At 35.7% G+C, this 10320-nt stretch overlaps 1 pseudogene; it reads right to left on the bottom strand.

Moving 5' to 3' along the window:
• Positions 1-4705: 4705 nt before the first annotated feature.
• On the bottom strand, positions 4706-5547 carry LOC109806926 (ethylene-responsive transcription factor ERF023 pseudogene; annotated as a pseudogene).
• Positions 5548-10320: the final 4773 nt, after the last annotated feature.

Consider the following 10320-nt stretch of genomic DNA (forward strand, 5'->3'; position numbering starts at 1 on the left):
GGTTCTTGTGATTGAATATTGTCATTTGGGGAATTGTATTTATACATTTAAATTTTCTTTCATTTCATTTTCACTATGTTTATAGACCCAAAGTTAGGTTAGACACTTACCTTTTCCTTCTTCTTTAGCAAAGAGAAAATCTTGCCGCATTTATCATGTGAACGGGGATGGGAGAAAGTCAGAAACCAATAACCATGTTCGCGATGTTATATATATTCTAAAAATCGAAGCATCATGGTTGAGTGTTACATGATCCAGATTCTTTATATCGAATTGAAAACCAAAAATGGATAGGAAAAGTGCAAGTACTAGGTCAATTTCTTGTCATAATTTTCCTGAAAAATACAAATAGAAAATGACGAAAACCCTATCGTTGTTAATTTTCCATGAAAGTGTTAATTGTGCCATATGTTTGTTGTGTGAATATTACAGGCCTGACAAAAAACGGAAACAGCCTTCAGGCCAAATGGTTGATTCTTGGACAACGTTATGCCACCAAAGTAGCATAATATATCCCTTCTTAATACAGTATAGGTTTATGTCAGATATTTATCGATAATTGTCTGCAATTATGTTTTACATTAGTACTGTGTTTAGTAATGAAGAGAGAAATTGAGTAAAAAGAAATATAACAAAAAAGAGATAAATAAATAAGTAGAAATATGTAATAAATAAGGTAAAAATAAAATTATATGATTTGAGAGAATTAAATAGATAAGAAATAAATGAAAAATAATATTATAAAATTATTTAATTTAAATGAAGAGAGAGAGAAAAATTATAATTAATTAAAAGTTACAATATCACCTTTTTTAATGTCTCAGTGAAATTGTTGTTTATTTAAATAAACAATATATTTATTTGAATAAAACAACTCCTTCTTTAAATACCATGCAACTTATTCCAATAAAATGTCATATATTTGAATAAAGCGGATTTATTAAATAAAAAATTATGTAATAAGAAATCAAGTATGCAAATAAAATGTGCTACCATTCAAATAATACAAGATTTTTAGATTTCATATTTAAATAAAAAAATTATTACAAAAAAAAATTATTTTTACCGACAATTATTTAACGATAATAAATTAATTACTTTTATTTTATTATTTAATAAAAGTATTAATGACTAATATATAATGATCACTAAAAATGTATTTATATCATACTAAAATTTATTATTAGTGATAATTATTTATTAAAAAAAAATTTAGTCACATCGACTAGAAATAAGATAATTAAAGAATATATAAATGGATAATAACTTTTACCTTATAAGTTTGTTATGTAGGATCGAGTTAGACCTATAATTTAATATTTTAAGTTGGTATGAGATGACTCACCTTTATCAAACTTAATAATTCTTAAATTTGAGGAGACCAACTATTAATAAGATAATTAAAAAAATATATAAATATTTTAACAACACTAATATATTAAATACTACTAAAAGTCTATTTTATTATAGTTAATCATATATTTAAATAAAATATGTCGTCATTCGAATAAAACAAGTGATATTCAAATACTACCTTCAAACCGTCAAGATATGTAAAAAAGTATCAAATCTAGAATTCAAATCAAACAAATAATTTCACCTAATCTCAGATTAAATATAATATAGTGAATGAGAGACTTATTTCAATATTTTTTTTGCTATTTCCCCTGCTTTTTAGGGGAAAATTTATAAATATAAATTTCACGTTTGTAAATTCCTTCTTTAATATATTTCTTATTAAACAAATTGCCTAATTTATTTCCTCACTCATATTTTTTCACTCTCCATTATATTTTATCTGTATTTCTATCAAACTAAACACAAGGTACATGTCAATAGATCAAACGTAACATCATTGCATTGCCGCACGAAATGACTATAACAAAATAGTTAATGACGTGCTAAATTTGACTTTAGTGGAGCTAATAATTCAGTATTAGATTAAGCATTTCATGGACATAATATATACCTAGAATTCAATTTTTCTTCTGTCATTACAATCCCATCAGTTTGCTTAATTGGGTTTTGAAAACATATTTTGTTCTTATGTGTTTTTCTAAGAATTAATTAAAATTATAATGATTAGTTAGTTTTATAAAAATAAAATGTTTATATATATAAGTAATTATTTATCTAAATCCTATCATCAAACATGTGGATTATTATAATTTATAACGTAATTTTGAGTTTGAGTCTTAGGTGTATAATTTTATAAAATATTTTTAAAAAAATACTTTATCACCCATAATAATTTCATTCAATTGAAATAAGTTTATCTCTAGTAACAAATATATGTAATAATGTAAAAGAAAAATATAGACCATTAAAATTAACTTAATGGTTGGAGGGAAATGATTATGGTAAAGATGAGAGAACTCAAGTTCAATCCTCTTCATATCTTTTTAATATTTTTTATAAATAAAAATATGTTAAAAAGTCTCAACTTTAGATTTAGATGTCTTTTACGTAGTAAAGAATTATATATACTTTAATAGTTTTTTTCTTTTTTCATGGATACATGATTAAAATAAAATTATTATCAACATATTCAAAGATATTCCTTTACTTTTACTTATACATTATTTGAAAGTTTTATCGGTATAAATTAAAAACAGATGTTATTTGTAGTAAATTTTTTTTAGTTGTGTAAAATTATTACAAATTATAATTTTTTTTTCAAATATTTAATTTAATACATTTATATATACTTAAGATTTAAACTTAATAGGATACACTATGAGAAATTCTATGATACTCATATTGTTTGAGAGGATACCGGTACAGTTGTAATTACAATTTTATTTTATATTTTATATTTTTAATAATTTATTTAAATAATATTTATAATATTTTATTCTTTCAATTTTTAAATTATTTAGTCATTTTATTTTTATTTTATATAGTCTAAATTTTATTTCTAATAATATTATTATATATTTAAATAATTTAATTTAAATAATTTTTTAAGAATATTTTTATCTTTTCACTTAAAATTTTTGAATTTATATATTTTAATTTTAATAATTTTTTAAGTATATTTTTGTCTTTTTGTCTTAAATTTTTCAATTTCTATATTGTAATTTTAATAATTTTTTATTTCTATTATTTATTAGTTCTTTTCTTTTTTAATATTTTATAACATTATTGAAATCTTATAATTTTAATTTCTATAATTTTATCTTATTTTTTATTTTATAAATATAATTTGAATTATTTATTTTATAATTAAATTAATTTTTTTTAAATTTTTTTATAAATTTACATTAAAAAAAATTTATATTGAAACCTCTCTATCTTTGAGGGTAGGTAACAATTCCCATACATTATTGAAAGGTTTTAAGTCTAAGTCAAGCAATATATAAATTTTAGGCGATCGATCATGTAAAGATAAAAATTCACAAATGTAATTTTTTATAATCTAGTAAATGACATTAAGAAGGTGATTACTATTTACTAATATAGGTTCTGATAACAGAGTCAAAGTAGGCCATGCAATGACCAATGAGAGAGGAAGAATCAATGGTTGGCACAACCCTCTAGAATTTCCCCAAATCGTTTTAGACCTTAAAATAATCTTTGACTTCTCAAACCGAAATTCCTAAACTGGGTTAAACGAAAACAAAATGCACTAGTATCATCCCAATAAAACATGCCCATGAAAAGAAAAATACAGCAAGGAGGGTGATTCAACTTTGGAAAAACTCTTGCAAACGTAAGTAAAATTTGGAACTCCCCATTACCACAAAAGAGATAAATTCATATACTTTGCTCAGTTACATTAACTTGCACGCTGAGAACATATATTTTCATTGAAATAATGATTAGTCAAAAATTAGATTGATAAACAACACACTCTTCCACATGTCTCGATCCGAAAGAGACCACTTAACTCGTACACTGTTACTTGCACACATTGAGACAAAAACATTTACTACTTATCTCTTAGTTCGGAGATAATAATAATTAACAAACAGGCTTGCAATCATTTACCATCTCCGTCATTCTGCACAAAGCTAAATGCACTTTTTCCACGAGAATAAAATAAAGTGAAAGATAGCTAGAGCATAGAGAGAATCATCGAGTGCCCTCCAACTTCAAAACACGGAAAAAGATTCAACAGTACTGAGACAGTGAGACTAGTACTAAGTAACTTGAGAACAGCAAATAAACAACTAACAAGTATATATACCCGAATCCCTATCCATAATTCTCTTTCCAAAAATTTCCTCCATTAATCAAAAACACACTTTTTTCTACACATAATAAATAAAAAAAGTTCCAATTAATATCATTAAACTATCATTTATGAATTAATCGCGAAAAAATCCGTGAGCAAATTGAACCTAGAAAAGCTTCAGAGAGAGATAAGAAAACAACACTTACTGTATAGTGGAATTCTTTTATAAAAAAGCCTAGGTTAATTTGGAATTCTTTTAACATTAACTTTAATTTGTAAAATATGTTTTGTAATATATGAACAATAAGTTAATTTTATTTTATGATAATTTTATTTTCCTATGCTAATAATAGTCGGGAAGAAATTTATCTAAAGATGCTTGTAATCAAAGACATGGGAGCTAAAAGATGTCAAGTACGAGAAATTAAAATTATTGTATGCTTCATTAGCATAAAAAAATTTATCGAGATGGAGCGGATGTAAGAGATAATAAGGATTTAGGGGAATAAAAATGAAAGGAGTGGTAAGTAAGTTAATTAGTGAAAATGTTATTACTAATGCTAAGCATAATTAAAATTAATAATTATTGCGAAGGGTAGACAAAGAGTTACTTAATCGATTATATGATGAGCAATATAAGATGCAAACATAATCGAATATTACAGAGAAGTACTACAAGCAGGCGGCGGTGGTGAAGGGATGCTGCGGCGGGAGGTCGGGCTCGGGCCAGGGCGGGAGGTCGGAGGTCCACCACCTGCTGCTGCCGCCACCGTGGAGGAGCTCCGGCAGCTCAATCTCGCGCCAGAAGTCGTCGGCGGCGTCGTCGGGGGAAATGGAGGTTTCGGGGGGGGCGGCGGCGGAGGCCATCATCATGTGGGCGGCCTTGGCGGCGGCGGCCTGGATGTCGCGGGCGGTGCAGGCGGAGGGGAGCGGCGGGAGGCGGTGGACCTCGTCGGGGAAGTTGAGCTGCGCCTTGCGGCCCTTGAGGCAGTAGGCGGCGACGTCGTAGGCCTTGGCGGCCATCTCCGGCGCCGGGAAGGAGCCGAGCCATATGCGGGACTTCTTGCGCGGCTCTCGGATTTCGGAGACCCATTTCCCCCAGCGGCGCTTGCGGACGCCGCGGAAGAGCGGGTGGCGCGTGCCGCCGCGGGTGGTGGCGGAGGAGGCGGCGTCCTCTTGGTGCGGGTGTTGGTCCATTCCGTGTTTTTACATCGGCAACGCCTCTTCCCTCTCCGTTACATTGCGCATTTATAAATGATCTTCTGCGATTGCGTGCGGACTCAATTACGGAAATGCCCCTCCGGAGAGAGAGAGCAACTCAACTCAATTTACTCCTCCTGTTTTTCTACGTAAAGGACCAGCATGCAATTAAATAAAGGGTTATATATTATTGGTCCTTCTTCACCACGCGCTCTACTTCCACTCAACTCTCTTCTTTTTATTTTCCTAATTTTCCTTCCCTAACCCTAAACCTAATTCTCCATCTACATTTTATATCGGAACACCGGTAATGCTTGGAAGAATTTGTTTGGCTAAAATATAAGTCTCCAAAATATGAGTTTATCAAATATGGGATTCCACTAAATAGAACTTGAATTAACATTTGAGTTTATAACCTTTTTCTTCACTTTTACTTTCGGAACATTGATAAGTTTTCTCATATATCGCCTGTATTAATTAATGATAAATTTCTATAACTGTTCCGGCCACGGGACGAACTAGGGTTTTCTCTAGGTCAAGCCGCGAAGCCAGAGCATTCAAAAGTGTAATCTGCCGTCCTAGCTCTAGGGTTCTAGGTTTTATACTTTTGTGTTTATGGGCTTCGTGGACCCCGCGATTTTCGGGATTCTCCTTAACCGCTCTTATCCTGAAGCCAAGGGAGTGAGTGGTTGTTTTCCAAATCGGTATTTTTCCGAGAATGCCTTTACAAGAGGACCTATCGGGAAAAAAGGCGTATCCCCTCTCGGGTGCATGTAATTTGGCGTTATAGCCGAGTCGCCACACCCCGTGACGGTCCAGTCGGGAGTTAGACGAGTAGAAGGTCCAGTCGGGTCTTTACCTAGACAATGTGCTGGTCGGGTTTTTACCTAGACGATGTGCTAGTCGGTGGTTTTTTGCCTAGACGATGTGCTAGTCGGGTTTTTGCCTAGACGATGTGCTAGTCGGATTACGACCTGGGCAGTCCACTTGCCCTTCAGCCCTGAGCCTAAAAGGCGATAGGGCTCAAGACATGGCCACCTGGTCGGTTATTTGCCAAGAGAAGGGTCGCTAACGTCCTATGACCGAGAAGGGAATCAGGTCGGAAAACGACCTGAACGGTCCACTTGCCCTTCAGCTCTGAGCCTCATGAGGCGAGAGGGCTTGAAGTCGAGTTGTCATATGTTTCCAAAGATCCCATCAGGCAAAAAACCGAGTGACCCTCCTTATAGGCGAGTGGAGTTGGGTTAGGGGCGAGTCGATCGGAGAGATGAACTCGGTCGTGGGCCAAGCGGCATCCGATCCAAAAGAGATCAAGTCGGGCCATTACCTGGATGGCACACTTGAGTCGTTCCGAACATAAATTGAGAGAACGTCTCGGCCAATAGCCGAGACGGTACATATGGTCTGACAGGTCATGTCTCTTCACCTTACTCGAGGTGGGACATGCATTTATTGCGAAGCCGGCGTTGCAGAGGCGTTAGTAAAGGTGGTGCCACGTGGCAGCATTTATCACGAAATATTAAATGCCAAAACGTCCCACGCGCTTCGTGACTCTTGAGCGTATTTTTTCATGCGCGTTGTGACTCTTGGGAGTACCTCCTCACACACGGCCCTTCGTTGCTATAAATAGGGGTGGCCCCTTATGTTGTTAAAATTTTGCATTTCCCTTTCCATAGCTTTTCTTCCTCCGGTGGTGGCTTTCTCCTCCGTTCTAATCTACGGCGGCTGGCGGTGGTTTTGTGCCCCTCTTTTGGTAGGTGGAGTTGTGAGAGGAAACCTTTAGGTACGCTCGTATTTATTTTACCCTCTTAGTGGATTTTTCTTGCAAGCCTTTAAGTTTTAGGTTAAAACTAAGGTTATATTCACAATGGCTAACGCGATTTATGGGGAATTATATGGATGGGTTAAGGATGATGCATTGAAATGCGAATCTTTGATAAATTCCTGCGAAGCCATGGATAGCTTCTGTAGAGACTATGTAGTTTGCCGGGGTGGGGATGAAGTGGTCGCGTGTGAGCCTTGTGTTGATAAGGAACCAGTATGCATTTGTCCTCCCCCAACCGAAAAATTTACCTTTTGTTACACCACTCTCATTTCTAAGATTAGAGTGAGATGGCCCCTAACCGACTGTGAAAAAGGGGTACTTCGAGCTTTGAATGTCGCCCCAACCCAACTACACCCAAATAGTTGGGCTTTTGTACGGGGTTTTGAGATTTTGTGTGAGGGGATCGGGATAATTCCGACTGCAGATAAGTTTTTCTACTTTTTTGAGAGTAGGGTTAGCAAACGTACGAGCTGGGTGTCCGTTAGCGGAGTGTCAGGTCGGGGTTTGTTGTCATTGTTTCAGTCATCCTACAAGGATTTCAAGAAATCATTTTTCCGAGTGCGTAGTATACCGGGTCATGAGAGTGTGTTCGAAGGGTTTCCTTTGTATTGGAATCGGGGAACAATAGCATTTGGTGGACTAGATTCCAAGAAGCTTTCCGAGAGCGATCAGGCCGACATTAAGAAAATTGAAGATTTGAAAACCTTTTTCAACACTGGGAAACTCCTAGACCTAGAGAGTAGGCCTCAAGAATTGAAAATATATATAGGTATAATGTCGCTTTGAATGTTGAGAATTCCTTTTGTCTGTTTAAACCTGTACTTTTATCATAATTTGTTTATGTCTTGTAGCGAAAATGGCGAGCATGAGCAATCGGGAAATGATGAAACTCTGGAAACGACAAAAGGGGCTCCAAGCTTCTGCGGTGGATGAGTCGGCGACCGAGAAGGTGGCGGAGACCGATAGTCCAGTGGGGAAGTCGAGAACTGCTGGCGAGAACCCGCAGAAGCGTCGCCGCGAAGCCGACAAACCTATATCGGTAGTTAACCTTGAGACGGTCGTAGCCGCGGAGATGGACAAGGGCGATACGGAAGTTCAATCTGCCGAGAGGACCGTGAGTGTATGTCTTGGCGAAAATTGGGAACCAGTTGACCATGGGGCTGGTCGCAGCGACCTCCCCTCTTTCTGGGATGAGAAGTTTAATCATAGCGCGCACCTTCGAAATACCGACTGGCTTGAGGGCGACCGAGGCGACTTGGAAAAAATGAGTGCTTTTACCATTGCCAAGGGGGTCGAGTCACTTACAAATCGTCTCTCTGCTCTTTCGTTGATCAACGAGGACAAAATTCGCGGCTTAGTGAGGGAGACTAAGTTGCAGGGGAAAAGGATCACATCCTTGGAGGATGATTTGAACAAGAGCAAATCCGAGTGCAAGTGGGTGTCTAGTGAGCGAGATAGGTTACTGGAAGGTCGCCGTACGTTCGAAGATGAGAAGCAAGCATGGCTCGCCGAGAAGGTGGCGCTGGAGAACGAGTTGGCCGAGACGCGCCTAGCTCGAGATAAATCAGCCGATGCCGCGAGTGTCTTCGAGAACGACTTGTCTTTGGCGAAGCTGGAAGTCGAGAAACTCGAGAATGACCTTGAAGCCGCAAAGGTGGATTCTATGAAGAAATATGTTCAAGGCTTCGACGCGGCGACTTCCCAAATAAAAATTCTGTATACCGATCTCGATATCGGGGGCATGGGCTACTTCAAAGAGATTGTCGATGGGCAACTTGTGGATCCTCCCGAGGATGATTAAGTCTATGTTGCACTTTCCTGCTTTTTGCACTTGTCTTTTTTGCACTTGTTTAATTTCGTGTTTCTTAAACGTGTAACCATTTTGACTTTCGTGTTTCAAGAACTTGCTTCGTTCTTTATATACTGTGTACAATTTCTAAGTTAAAAATTGAATTTCAACGAATTTAATCGCCAAAAAACCGACTTGGAAAGATGCAAGTATTTTTTCTAAGTTAAAAATTGAATTTCAACGAGTTTAATCGTCAAAAAACCGACTCGGAAAGATGCAAGTATTTTTTCTAAGTTAAAAATTGAATTTCAACGAGTTTAATCGTCCAAATACCGAGTAAAATTACCTAGTCGTCCAAATGCCGAGTAGACAACCTCGAGTTTGAATCAACTATCTAAATTATCTAATCGCCAAAAATCCGACTAGGGTAGATGCAAATATTTTTCTAAGTTAAAAATTGAATTTTCCGTCTAATCGCCAGCAAACCGACTAGGGTAAATAACTGTAAAATCACCGAGTCGTCCAAATACCGAGTAAATTTACCTAGTCGTCCAAATGCCGAGTAGAAAACTCCAAGTTTGAATCAACTTTCAAACTATCTAATCGTCAAAAAACCGACTCGGAAAGATGCAAGTATTTTTTCTAAGTTAAAAATTGAATTTCAACGAGTTTAATCGTCAAAAAACCGACTCGGAAAGATGCAAGTATTTTTTCTAAGTTAAAAATTGAATTTCAACGAGTTTAATCGTCCAAATACCGAGTAAAATTACCTAGTCGTCCAAATGCCGAGTAGACAACCTCGAGTTTGAATCAACTATCTAAATTATCTAATCGCCAAAAATCCGACTAGGGTAGATGCAAATATTTTTCTAAGTTAAAAATTGAATTTTCCGTCTAATCGCCAGCAAACCGACTAGGGTAAATAACTGTAAAATCACCGAGTCGTCCAAATACCGAGTAAATTTACCTAGTCGTCCAAATGCCGAGTAGAAAACTCCAAGTTTGAATCAACTTTCAAACTATCTAATCGTCAAAAAACCGACTCGGAAAGATGCAAGTATTTTTTCTAAGTTAAAAATTGAATTTCAACGAGTTTAATCGTCCAAATACCGAGTAAAATTACCTAGTCGTCCAAATGCCAAGTAGAAAACTCCAAGTTTGAATCAACTTTCAAACTATCTAGTCGTCCCAATACCGACTGAATACGCCGATAATTTACTTAAATGAAAAACACAGTTGAGAATACTGGTCGTCCAAATACCGACCATAAACATCAGAAATTAAACTAAGTATTAAACTTGAATGTATTGATTGAACTACCCGTTCCTA

This window comes from Cajanus cajan, chromosome 5, assembly GCF_000230855.2.
Source record: "Cajanus cajan strain Asha chromosome 5, NIPB_CcT2T_4, whole genome shotgun sequence".
Classification (NCBI taxonomy): Eukaryota; Viridiplantae; Streptophyta; class Magnoliopsida; order Fabales; family Fabaceae; genus Cajanus; species Cajanus cajan.